The sequence below is a fragment of the Aethalodelphis obliquidens genome, unplaced genomic scaffold (genome assembly GCF_003676395.1).
Source record: "Aethalodelphis obliquidens isolate GAN/ISIS:26980383/991018 unplaced genomic scaffold, ASM367639v1 scaffold125, whole genome shotgun sequence".
NCBI classification, from domain to species: domain Eukaryota; kingdom Metazoa; phylum Chordata; class Mammalia; order Artiodactyla; family Delphinidae; genus Aethalodelphis; species Aethalodelphis obliquidens.
In genome coordinates, this window is record NW_020838069.1 from 1344271 (window position 1) to 1357692 (window position 13422).

At 43.9% G+C, this 13422-nt stretch overlaps 1 protein-coding gene across 3 annotated transcripts in view; it reads left to right on the plus strand.

Annotated features, from left to right (window-relative positions):
* Window positions 1–384: 384 nt before the first annotated feature.
* RBM6 (RNA binding motif protein 6) overlaps window positions 385–13422 on the plus strand; it is a 107359-nt gene continuing 94321 nt past the window's right edge. For all 3 annotated transcript variants that reach the window (XM_027098732.1, XM_027098731.1, XM_027098733.1), the window contains exon 1: window positions 385–554. The gene's annotated coding sequence lies outside the window, so the exon portion shown is untranslated. The remainder of the gene's footprint in view (window positions 555–13422) is intronic.

Consider the following 13422-nt stretch of genomic DNA (forward strand, 5'->3'; position numbering starts at 1 on the left):
CAGAAGCCCCTGCCTCGGAAGTCTTAGGCTGGAGACGCCTCCCTTCCATTTCCTTCATATTAACGGAAAATAAGTCGTTTTCAAGCTACGCAGGCCGGGGCCATATGTGCGCTCTGGCGGGGAGCAAAACTCGAGAAGGCCAAGCCACCAAGAAAATGCACGCCTCGCTCAACTCCAAAGACCGAAAAAGAACTAGAACCCGTGGGCCAGAGGCCAAACCACAACCCCCAGCAGCCCCGGCGGACGGAGTTGGGGGGGGAGGGAAGGGCGCCCTCCCATTGGACGCCGACGAGAGCGTGCTCTTACGTCCCACCCGCGCAGGCAAGCACCGCCCCTCCCGCCCCGCCCTCCGCCCCCCGCGCGGGGTACGCCGGGAGTGGATTCGGTGCGACCGGCCGCGGTACTCCATCTCCCGGCGGGCAGAGCGCTAAAGGCGGCGGCGCCTTTGTGAAGGCAGCGGCTCGGCGCGGAGGAAGTTCCGGTTTCCGCGGCGCTGGGTCGGTGGCAGCGGCCGAGGATTAGGAGGAGCGGGCCGCGGAGGCCGCGCTGCCTCGGTAAGGGCTTGCGGCCGTAGAGAGGGCGTGCCGGAGCCTGGGGGAAAAGAGCCGGCCTGCCAGGCCGCTCTGGACGTCGCGGGCCCGCGCGGGCTAGAAGCTGCAGCTTCGGTGTCGCGGGGCGGCCGCGGCCTCGCTCAGGAAGAGAGCCAAGTGGCGGTGTGGTGAGGGAGGCGCCGCCCACGGGAGGAACGCCCCAGAATGGTCGCGGGCCCGGGGCGGGGCCCGGCGCGGCGGTGGAATTACCGGTCCAGTCTCGGGGCGGCCGGCTGCGGTGTTTTGTAGCTGGCGCGTGGTTGCGGTTCGGTGCTCCTGGTCTGAGGAGCTCCAAGCAGGCGGCCCTTTCTTCCTCCTTTTTTCCTGCTTTTTAAAGATTCTGATACAGTTCTGAGGCATCGTTCAAGAGGGAGCTTTTTTTGTGCTTAGCATGTAGCCTCACTCTCAGACCTGGACAGACCCGAGTGGGCTCAGCCGGACCACAGGGCGCGAGAGTTCGGAGCCCGGCACTCGGGGCTGTAGAATCTGGAGCCAGGGGAGTGGTCTGGTGGGTCCTGCACCCGTTGGGCGCAGGTAGGAGGAGAGGGAAGTTTCCTCGTATTCACTTTTTAGATTCCTTTTGGCGTTGTAAATCTGTGTTTTTCTGTTAATTTTAGAATTGATGTTGTGCTTATGGGCTCAACTCTGGGCGTGCATTTTTTAATAAAACAAAGGGCCTTGTTTTGTAGGGTACATAAACTGTAAGAGTACTTGTATTTTTTGCACATTCCAGGTTTGCTTGTGAAGGTCAGAATTGCGGGGATCTAGGTGGAGTTCAGTAGACTTAGATGCGCCTGGTCACCTGATTCATTTCTGAACTCTGGATTGTGCCCTAGGTTTGTTAGTTTTCAACTTCCTGTTGAGTAGTGCCACCAATGTGAATGGTTTAATAATGTCAACATCAGCAAACTTGTGAGGACTATAGGAGAGGTATCAAGAACTGATAAGTGAGGGTAGGACTGACAATGGTATGTTAGCATTCTGGTGAAACACACAAAAGTTGGACCTGAACCTTGCCTGGTTAACAGGCATCTAACTAGGTACCTAACCTATAGAATAGGTACTAGGTCTCTGTTTCTGGACATTTGTAGCACCCTTCTTTATAGAATTCTGTTACCAGAATTGGGTTTACTTTTGTTGCCTTTAGGAGCCTAGTTTTTTGTAGCCTTTCAGAGGAGAATTGTCAATGGAGAGGTTACTAAGTGAACTCTCCAGTCTTATTGAAGATACATGGGCAAGGTTATACTCTTCTGCCGGTGTTTAAATGTATGAAATGGTGTGTTAATAATCTAACTCAGAGTTGTATTAACATTAAAGCTATTGGAAAATTCTTTTTTTGAAAAAAAATTTAAATTTTATTTATTTATTTTAGGCTGCATTGGGTCTTCGTTGCTGCGTGCAGGCTTTCTTTAGTTGCGGCGAGTGGGGGCTACTCTGTTGTGGTGTGCGGGCTTCTCATTGCAGTCCCTTCTCTTGTTGCAGAGCACAGGCTCTGGGCGCGGGCTCAGTAGTTGTGGTGCAGGGGCTTAGTTGCTCCGTGGCATGTAGGATCTTCCCAAACCAGGGCTTGAACCCGTGTTCCCTGCATCGGCAGGCGGATTCTTAACCACTGCACCACCAGGAAATTCCCGCTATTGGAAAGTTCTGAAATTTTAGAGATGATAAATCATGGACTCTTCTGGCTACATTCCAAGTGCTTAGAATTTATTTTCCTGCTAGAATTCCACAGTAGTTGTTCATCTCATCCCCGTTAGTTAACGGGGCATCTATTGGGTGCCTTTAATAACCTTCCTATCACACTGTGGGACTCAGTAGAGCAGAGTGGGTAACTGTAGGAGCTCTAAAATCTGGTAGGGTTTGAACCCCTGACTCTTCCACTACCTGAGTGACATTGGACAAATTACTTAACTTCAATTTCCTCATATGTGAAATGAGGTTAAGAAATGTAGCCACCTCGGTAGGTTGTTTTGAGGTTTATGTAATCCTTTTAGAACAGTGCCTGGTGTGTGGAAAGTGTTCACTAAATGTTAGCCATGGTTACCTTTTTAAGAAATAGCTTTGTTGAGATATAATTCACACACCATACAGTTCACCCATTTAAGGTGCTTAATTCAGTGTTTTTTTGTATATTACGTTACTTTTTTTTTTTACAAAGTTGTGATGAATGTATTTTGTTACAAACATTGTAACAAAATTTGCCATTTAAGCCATTTTTATGTGTAAACTTCACATAAAATTCATTGCATGAATTACATTCACAATGTAATGAAACCATAACCATTATCTATTTCTAAAACTTTTTCATCACCTCAAACAGAAACCCTAACCATTAAGCAAGTAACTCCTATTGCCCCCTCCCTCTAGCCCCTGGTAACATCTAATCTGTATTCTGTCTCTGTTTATTTACCAGTTCTGGGTAACCCATATAAGTGGAATCATACAATATTTGTCCTTTCATGTCTGACTTATTTCAGGTAAAAATGTTTTCATGTCATAGCGTGTGTCCAAACTTCATTCTTCTTCTTTTTTTTTTTTTAATTTATTTATTTATTTTTGGCTGCATTGGGTCTTCATTGCTGCGCGCGAGCTCTCTCTAGTTGCGGCGAGCGGGGGCAACTCTTCGTTGCGCTGCGCTGGCTTCTCATCGCGATGGCCTCTCCTGCCACAGAGCACGGGCTCTAGGCGCGCAGGCTCAGCACCTGTGGCACGGTGGCTCAGTAGTTGTGGCTCACAGGCTCTAGAACACAGGCTCAGTAGTTGTGGTGCATGGGCTTGCTCCACGGCATGTGGGATCTTCCCGGACCGGGGCTCGAACCCGTGTCCCCTGCTTTGGCAGGCAGATTCTCAACCACTGCGCCACCAGGGAAGTCCCCATTCTTTCCTTTTTAATTAAAGATTTTTTTAAAAACTGAGATGTAATTGACATCTTCATTCCCTTTTAAGGCTGAACAAAACTCAGTTGGTATGTATAGACCACATTTTGTTTAATTGTTCACTTGCTAGACAGTTGGGTTTTCACCTTTTGGCTGTTGTGAATAATGCTGATGTGAACATGGGTATACAAATATCTCTTCATGTCCCTGTTTTCAGTATCTTTGGGTATATACCCAGAAGTGGATCATATGGTAATTCTGTGTTTAGCTTTTTGAGGAACCACCATACTGTCTTCCACAGCAGTTGCATTGTTCCCACCAGTAATGCACAAGGGTTCCAACTTCTCCACATCCCAACACTTGTTTTCTGTTTTTTTGTTTTTGTTTTTTTCCGTAACCACCTAAATGGGTGTGAAGTAGTGTCTCTCTCTCTCTCTTCTCTCTCTCTCTCTCTCTCTTTCTTTAACCATTTTAATGTGTACACTTCAGTGGTATTAAGTACCTTCCCACTGTTGTGCAACCATCATTACCATCCAGCTTCAGAACTTTTTTGTCTTCTCAAACTGAACCTCTGTACCCATTAAACAATAACTTCCTATTCTCCCCTCCCCCAACCCCTGGTGCCCACCATTCTACTTTCCATCTCTATGAATTTGCTTGTCCTAGGTACCTTATATAAATAGAATCATAAATTATACAATATTTGTCCTTTCATGACTGTCTTATTTTACGTAGCAGAATGTCTCCAAGGTTCATCCATGTTATAGCATCTGTCAGAATTTCATTCCTTTTTGAGGCTGAATAGTATTCCATTATATATATATATGCTATATTATGTTTATCTTTTCATCTATTGGTGGGCATTGGGTTGTTTCCACCTTTTGACTGTTGTGAGTAATGCAGGAATGAACATGGGGGCGGGTACACATATCTACTTGAGTTCCTGCTTTCATTTCTTTTGGGTTTATACCCAGAATTGGAATTGTTGGATCACATGATAATTTTGTTTTTAATTTTTTGAGGAACTGCCATATGTTTTACACAGTGGCTGCACCATTTTACATGCCCACCAGCAACACAGAGGGTTCTGATTTCTCCACATCCTCACCAGCCTCTGTTAGGTTTGTTTGTTTGTTCGTTTATTTTTGTTTTGTTTAATAACCATCTTAATGGGTGTGAAGGCGTATCTGGTGATTTTGAGTTGCATTTCCCTAATTGCTAATGATGTTGAGAGTCTTCCTTTGTGTTTATTGACCATTTGTATGTCTTCTTTGAAGAAATGTGTGTTCATGTCCTTTGCTCATTTTTGAGTCAGGTTGTCTTTTGTTGTTGACTTTTAGTTTTCTGTATATTCTGGATGTTAATCCCTCATCAGATATGTGTATTGCAGATATTTTCTCCCATTCGTGAATTGCCTTTTTACTCTGTTGATAGTGTTCTTTGAAGCACAGAAGTTTTTAATGTTGATGAAGTCCAGTTTGTCTTTTTTTTTGACTCTGCTTTTAGTGTTATATCCAAGAGATCATTGCCAAATCCAATGCATGAAGCTTCCCCTCTCACTGTTGTGGCCTCTCCCGTTGCGGAGCACAGGCTCTGGACGCGCAGGCTCAGCGGCCATGGCTCACGGGCCCAGCCGCTCCGCGGCATGTGGGATCTTCCCGGATTGGGGCACGAACCCATGTCCCCTGCATCGGCAGGTGGACTCTCAACCACTACGCCACCAGGGAAGCCCTCTTTCCTCTTTTGAATCCTTTTTTTGAGATAACTTTTGTATACGGTGTTGGGTAAGGGCCCCACTTGATTCTTTTGCGTGTGGGTATCCAGTTTCCCTATGACCATTTGTTGCAAAGACTGTCTTTTTCCCATTGAATGGACTTGGCACCCTTGTTGAAAATAACTTGACCATGTATGTGAGGGTTTATTTCTGGGTTCTCTATTCCATTGTTCTGTATGTCTGTCCTTATACCAATACCACACTGTTTTGATTACTGTAACTTTATAGTAAGTTTTGAAATCGGGAAGTGAGAGTCCTCCAGCTATGTTCTTTTTCAAGGCTATTCAGAGACCTATGAAATTCTATACGAATTTTAGGATGGGCTTTGGAATCAGATGGTCTTGAGTTTGCATTTTGGCTTTTCCTCATATTAGTTATATTGTTTTGGGGCAAGTCTCTCAACCTATTTGAGCCTCAGTTTCATAGTCTGTAAAGTGGGGATTGTAACAGAACTTACCCCATGGAGGACCTGTGATGATTAAGTGAGAGAACCCATGTGAAATGCGCAACTGTGGCAGAGTCAGTACTCAGCTGTGCCTGCCTTTATTACTCTTGTTTCAGAGAGTAGGAATAGACATACTCAGAAAGGTCCTTTCCAGCTTAATGTTATTGTCATTTTAAACACCTGACCATAGTAGCAGTAGTAATAATATTTAATACATTGTTGCTTTAAAATTTTTCAAAACTTTTTTTTGGAGGCATAATTTACATATCATAAAATTCACTTATTGTAACAGTTCAGTTTGATGCAGTCATCACCACTATTCAGATTTAGAATATTTCCAACACCTCAAAACATTCCCTAGTTCCTGTTTGTTGTTAATCTACACTTCCCACTCTTAACTGCAAGTCCTAGCATCCACTGATCTGCTTTCTGCCTCTGTAGTTTTATGTTTTCTAGAAATTTCATATAATTGGAATGTCTGGCTTCTTTCACTTGTAATCTTTTTTGAGATTTATCCATGTTGCATTCCTTTTTACGAGTATATCACATTTGTTTATCCATCTACCTGTGGATTGACATTTGGATTCTTTTCAGTTTTTGGCTGTCATGAATAATGTTGCTATCAATGCAATTACTTCTGATGCATGATCTCATTTACTCCTTACAGTAATCATATGAGGTAGGTACCATTATTATTCCCCTTGTGTAGGAGGAGAGCTTTGAGGCATATAGAAGTTAAATATAACTTACCAAGGGTACATAGAAAGCTAAAGTTTTGGGCTTCCCTGGTGGTGCAGTGGTTAAGAATCCTCCTGCCAATGCAAGGGACACGGGTTCGAGCCCTGGTCTGGGAAGATCCCACATGCTGTGGAGCACCTAAGCCCATGCACCACAACTACTGAGCCTGCGCTCTAGAGCCCTCAAGCCACAACTACTGAAGCTCGTGTGCCTAGAGCCTGCGCTCTGCAACAAGAGAAGCCACCGCAATGAGAAACCTGCGCACTGCAACAAAGAGTAGCCCCCACACACCACAACTAGAGAAAGCCCGTGTGTAGCAATGAAGACCCAATGCAGCCAAAAATAAATTAAAAAAAAAAAAAGAAAGAAAGCTAAAGTTTTGTCTTCCTTTTTTTTTTTTTCTTTTCTCTTGGCCATGCTGCGTGGCATGCGGGATCTTAGTTCCCCAACCGGGGATGGAACCCATGCCCCGTGCAGTGGAAGCTTGGAGTCCTAACCACTGGACCACCAGGGAATTACCAGAAGCTGGAGTTTTGATTCAAACTCAGGCAGTCTGACTCTAAAACATATTCACTAGGCCAATGGTCTTGAAACCCTTTTACTCTTGAACCACCTAAAAGGATTAAAAAAAATTTTAACCCCTAAAATTTCGAAAAAATTTTTTACCACCTTGTACATTTCTATGTTGGCATCTTAACACTTCTGTCATAAATGGCTGCAAAGGATGTATTTTCTGGTATAATATATATGCTGCATATATGCTTTAAATATGTAGTTGACAAAACCTTGGAACTGCAGATTTAATTTATGGAAAATGTCTGCCATTTAATTTAATTGGCAAATCAAACTTTAATGTCAATCATTTAGCCAAACCAGACTGCATCAATGGGAACATTCCAAATCCCAATGATTGTTGAAATAAACTGTTAAAAAGAGTAATAACATTTACTGAGCATTTATTTATGAGGCACCGTTCTAGTGAATTTACATTGTCATTTTATCCTGATAACTATGAAGTAGACATCTTTATCCTGATTTTTAGAGAGAAGTAAACTGAGGCATTAAGTTAAATAACTTGCTTAAGGAGCTACATTGTGCAGAGCCAAGATTTGCCTCCAGGCAATCTAACTGAACCCCAGCAGAGTATGTCCAGAGACTGCACTCTTGTCCCTTCACCACCACACTGTGCTTTCTTATAAAACTCACTTTTAAACTAGGAACCTCACTGTAATTTGCTGGTGTAAGGGACCAGGATATAATATTTAAAATCTGGGAAATTTCTATTCACAAGAAAAAGCAGCTCTAATGAAGTATTTAAATGTCTCCCTATAGTAGTAAAGTCTTATTTGTACATGAGCTTGAGATTCCTATGGGATAGCTAAGTGGCCATTTCTGGCAGGCATTTGGACTTTATAGAGAAGTCTAAGCTGGGGATGGAGATGTGGAAATTATCATCATAGAGATGGTAGAGATAGTGGTTAAATTGGGAATGGGTAAGATTGCCCAGTGTCTTAGCTTGGGCTGCTCTAACAAAATACCCTAGACTGGGTGACTTAAACAATACAAATTTCTCATAGTTCTGGAGCCAGGGAAGTTTTTTTTTTTGTTGTTGTTGTTTTTTGGCTGTGTTGGGTCTTCGTTGCTGTGCGTGGGCTTTCTCTAGTTGTGGCGAGTGGGGGTTACTCTTTGTTGATGTGCATGGGCTTCTTATTTGTGGTGGCTTCTCTTGTTGTGGAGCGTGGGCTTTAGGCGTGAGGGCTTCAGTAGTCGTGGCTTGCGGACTCTAGATCGCAGACTCAGTAGTTGTGGTGCATGGGCTTAGTTGCTCCGTGGCATGTGGGATCTTTCTGGACCGGGGCTCTTTCCCGTGTCCCCTGCATTGGTGGGTGGATTCTTAACCACTGAGCCACCAGGGAAGTGCCGGCGGGGAAGTTTAAGATTAAGGTGCCAGACAGTATGGTTCCTGGTGAGATCCTCTTGATTTGCAGACAGCTGCCTTCCCGCTGTATGCTCACATGGCAGGGAGAGAGAGAGAGCATCTCTCTTTTGTCCCTTTTTAAAAAAAATAAAATTATTTATTTATTTTTGGCTGTTTTGGGTCTTTGTTGCTGCGTGCGGGCTTTTCTCTAGTTGCAGCAAGTGGGAGCTACTCTTTGTTGCGGTGCATGGGCTTCTCATTGCGGTGGCTTCTCTTGTTGCAGAGCACGAGCCCTAGGCGTGCAGGCTTTAGTAGTTGTGGCTTGCGGGCTCTAGAGCGCAGGCTCAGGAGTTGTGGCGCACGGGCCTAGTTGCTCTGCAGCGTGTGGAATCGACCAGGGCTCGAACGCGTGTCCCCTGCGTTGGCAGGTGGATTCTTAACCACTGCACCACCAGAGAAGTCCTCTTTTGTCCCTTCTTATAAGAGCATCAACCCCATTCCTAAGGGCTCTACCCTCATGACCTAATTACCTCCTAAAGGCCCCATCTTCAAATACCGTCACATTGGAGATTAGGACTTCAACACATGAATTTTGAGGTAACACAAACATTCAGTTTAGTCTATAGCACCAAGAGACGGCATCAAGAACCATGCTGGGGAACAGAATAGAGGCTAGGGGATTAGCAGTATTTGGTAGACGTTCATTTATATATTGAACTAATATTTAAAGGTTTTGTATTGGGTGTGTGGGTGTGTGTTTTGCATGAGGGAGACTTGAGTATGTTTACAAACAAAAAGGAAGTAGTCAGCAGAGTGGTAATATAGGTCAAAAAATGAGTTAAGTGATGGAGCAAGGTAAGGGTACGTTCTTCAGACTACAGTCTTTAATTAATGGGTACACAAAAACATCCCAGAGAGACTATGGGCATGTATATTTTTAAAGGAATCAATATGCAGAACTTGCCTTCCATAAATACTTTTCTTAAGAATGATCTGGGGACTTCTCTGGTGGTCCACTGGGTAAGACTCCACGCTCCCAATGTGGGGGGCCCAGATTCGATCCCTGCATGCTTGCCGCAACTAAGGAGTCTGTGTGCCACAACTGAAAGATGCCACATGCTGCAACTAAAGATCCTGCATGCCATAATGAAGATCCCACATGCTGCAACTAAGACCTGGTACAGCTTAAATAAATATTAAAACAAACAAAAAAAGAATGAATCTTGCTTCTGGGTGTAAGAATGAAAACTCTTAGAAGAAAACATAGGGGGAAAGCTTTATGCGTTGGGTTTGGCAATGATCGTTTAGAGGATATGACACCAAGGGCACAGTCAACAAAAGGAAAAATAGACAAATTGGACTTCATCAAAATTAAAAACTTTTGTGGTCAGTGAACACTATGAACAGAGTAAAAAGGCAACTCACAAAATGGGAGAAAATATTTTCAAATCACACGTCTGACAAGGGATTAATATCCAGAATATATAGAAAACTTCTAAACTCAACAACAACAACAAAAAACCTGAATCAAAAAATGGGCAAAGGGGGCTTCCCTGGTGGCGCAGTGGTTGAGAGTCCACCTGCCGATGCAGGGGACGCGGGTTCGTGCCCTGGTCCGGGAGGATCCCGCATGCCGCAGAGCGGCTGGGCCCGTGAGCCATGGCTGCTGGGCCTGCGCGTCCAGAGCCTGTGCTCCGCAGCGGTGAGAGGCCCGCGTACCGCCAAAAAAAAAATAAATAAAAGGGCAAAGGACTTGAATAGACATTTCTCCCAAAAAGGATATACAGCTGGCCAATAAGCACATGAAAAGATTCTCAGCATCATTATTGATTAGGGAAATGCAAATCAAAACCACAATGAGATACCACTTCATACCCATTAGGAAGGCTGTTATTAAAAAACAAAACAAAACAGAAAAACAGTATAACAAGTGTCGGTGAGGATGTGGATAAATTGGAACTTGTATTATTCTGCTAGGGCTGCCATAGCAAAATACTGCAGACTAGGTGGCTTAAACAACAGAAAATTATTTTCTCACAGTTTGGAGGCTGAAGTCTAAGATCAAGGTGTCAGCAGTTTTGGGTTTTGATGAGGCCTCTCTCCTTGGCTTGCAGAAGGCCATCTTCTGTCCATGTCCTCACATGGCCTTTTCCCTGTGCATGCATTCCTGGTGTCTCTTCCACTGATGCCAGTCCTGTTGGATTGGGGCCCCGCCCTTATGGCCTCTTTCAACCTTAATTACTTCCTCAAAGGCCCTATTTCCAAATACAGTCACATTGGGAGTTAGGGCTTCAGCATATGAATTGGAGGGGGCACAGTTCAGTCCATAACAAAACCATTGTACACTATTTGTGGGAAAGTAAAATGGTGTAGCTGCTGTGGAAAACAGTATGGTGGTTCCTCAAAAAATTAAAAATAGAATTACCATATGATCCAGCAATTCTACTTCTGGGTATATATATCCAAAAGAACTGATCTCAAAGAGATATTTGTATACCCTTGTTCATTATTCACATTATCCAAATGATGGGAGTAACCAAGTGTCCATAAGTGGATGAATAGATAAAATGTACACACAATAGAATATTATTCAGCCTTAAAAAGACATGAAATTCTGATAGCTGTTGGAATATGTATGAACCTTGAAGACATTATGGTAAATGAAATAAGCCAGAAAGAACAAATATTGTATGATTCCACTAGTATTGAGGTACTTAGAGTAGTCAAAATCATAAAGACAAAGTGGAACGGTGGTTGCCAAGGACTAGGTTAAGAGGGGAGTGGGGAGTACTGTTTAGTGGGTACAGAGTTTCTGTTTTGCAAGATGAAAAAAGTTTTGTGGGTGGATGGGGATGATATTTGCAAAACACTGTGGATGTACTTAATCCCTCGTAACTGTATACTTAAAGATGGTTAAAGTGGTAAACTTAAATTATTTTTAAAAAATGGCTCTTGTTGATTCTCCTTTTCCACTTCCTCTTTCTTACTAACCCTTCTCCCACTTTACCAAAAAGTCACCTTTGCATTTGCAATCTAACTGAAGTACATTGTGCCAGGGAGGATACCCTTTAGGACACCAAACAATGTTTATATCTCATCCCCCATTGAAGGATATTTGGGTTGTTTCCATTTTTTTTTAAAGCTATTATGAATAAAGCTGTTGTGAACATTTTTGTAGAGGTCTTTTATTTTCATTTATCTTAGGCAAATACTTTAGAAGTGGAATTGCTGGGTCATAGGGTAGTGTTTCTCAGGCCAGTTTCTAAAGTGATTGTACAATTTTGCATTCTTTGTGTGTGTGTGTGTGAACTTTTTTTTTTTTGATTTATTTATCTTATTTTATTTTTGGCTGCATTGGGTCTTCATTGCTGCACGCGGGGCTTTCTCTAGTTGCAGTGAGAGGGGGCTACTCTTCCTTGCCATGCCCGGGCGGCTTCTCTTGTTGCGGAGCACAGACTCTAGGTGCACAGACTTCAGTAGTTGTGGCTCGCGGGTTCTAGAGCACAGACTCAGTAGTTGTGGCACGTGGGCTCAGTAGTTGTGGCTCACGGGCTCTAGAGCGCAGGCTCAGTAGTGGTGGTACATGGGCTTAGTTGCTCCGCGGCATGTGGGATCTTCCCAGGCCAGGGCTTGAACCTGTGTCCCCTGCATTGACAGGCGGATTCTCAACGACTGCGCCACCAGTGAAGCCCTACAATTTTGCATTCTTTCGAGTAGTGTATGAGTTCTGATTGCTGGAAATCTTTGTGTATCTGATTTTGTGAATCTTTTTAATTTTAGCAATTCTAGTGAGTGTGTATTGGTATCTCATTGTGGTTTTAATCTTTTCCTTCTGACTAATAATAGGGAGCATTTGTCAGACATGTGTCACAAATATTTACTTGCTGTTTTGTAGTTTACCTATTCATTTTTTTAACAGTGTCTTTTTTTTTTTTTTTTTTTTTTTTTTGCGGTATGCAGGCCTCTCACTGCTGTGGCCTCTCCTGCTGCGGAGCACAGGCTCCGGACGCGCAGGCTCAGCAGCCATGGCCCACGGGCCCAGCCGCTCCGCCGCATGCGGGATCCTCCCGGACCGGGGCACGAACCCGCGTCCCCCGCATCGGCAGGCGGACTCTCAACCACTGCGCCACCAGGGAAGCCTAACAGTGTCTTTTGAAGAACAGATTTTGATTTTAATATTTTTCTTTATGGCTAATGCTTTCTAGGTCCTTGACAAAAGTCTTTGCTGATACCAAGCTCAAAAATATTTTTCCTGTGTTTTATTTTTTTGCTATGCCTCTTGGCTTGTGGCATCTTAGTTCCCTGACCAGGAATTGAACCCGGGCCACCGCAGTGAAAGCGTAAAGTCTTAACCACTGGACTGCCAGGGAATTCCCTGTGTTTTCTTTTAGAAACATTATAGTTTTAGCTTCTGCATTTATGTAGATCCACTTTTAACGTGGTATGATAGTAGGCAAAGCAAATGCCATCAGTGGGGATTTAGGATATGATTCTGGAGAGGAAGCCTGAAAAATCGCTATTACATTTGAGGAGGAATCTTTTTTTTTTAATTTATTTTATTTTATTTATTTATTTTTGCCTGTGTTGGGTCTTCATTGCTGCTCACGGGCTTTCTCTAGTTGCAGTGAGCGGGGGCTGCTCTTAACTGTGGTGCATGTGCTTCTCATTGCGGTGGTTTCTCTTGTTGCTGAACACAGCCTCCAGGGCACGTGGGCTTCAGTAGTTGTGGCTTGCGGGCTCTAGAGCACAGGCTCAGGAGTTGTGGTGCACGGGCTTAGTTGCTCCGTGGCATGTGGGATCTTACCAGACCAGGCATCGAACCTGGTTCCCCTGCATTGGCAGGTGGATTCTTAACCACTGTGCCACCAGGGAAGTCCCGAGGACAAATCTTTTTAAGTGTAATTGAAATGAATACACTTAAATTTTTTTAATGGGAATTTGCAGGGGTTGGGGGAGCAATGGTGCTTCCAGCAGTCACTAATTCTAGGTCCAATAGTGCATATTAAAATTACTGCTGTTTAAAAACTCATAGTTGGATCATAGTTGGGTAGGTGCTCACACCAGTCCTTGCCTGTTGGTGCCCC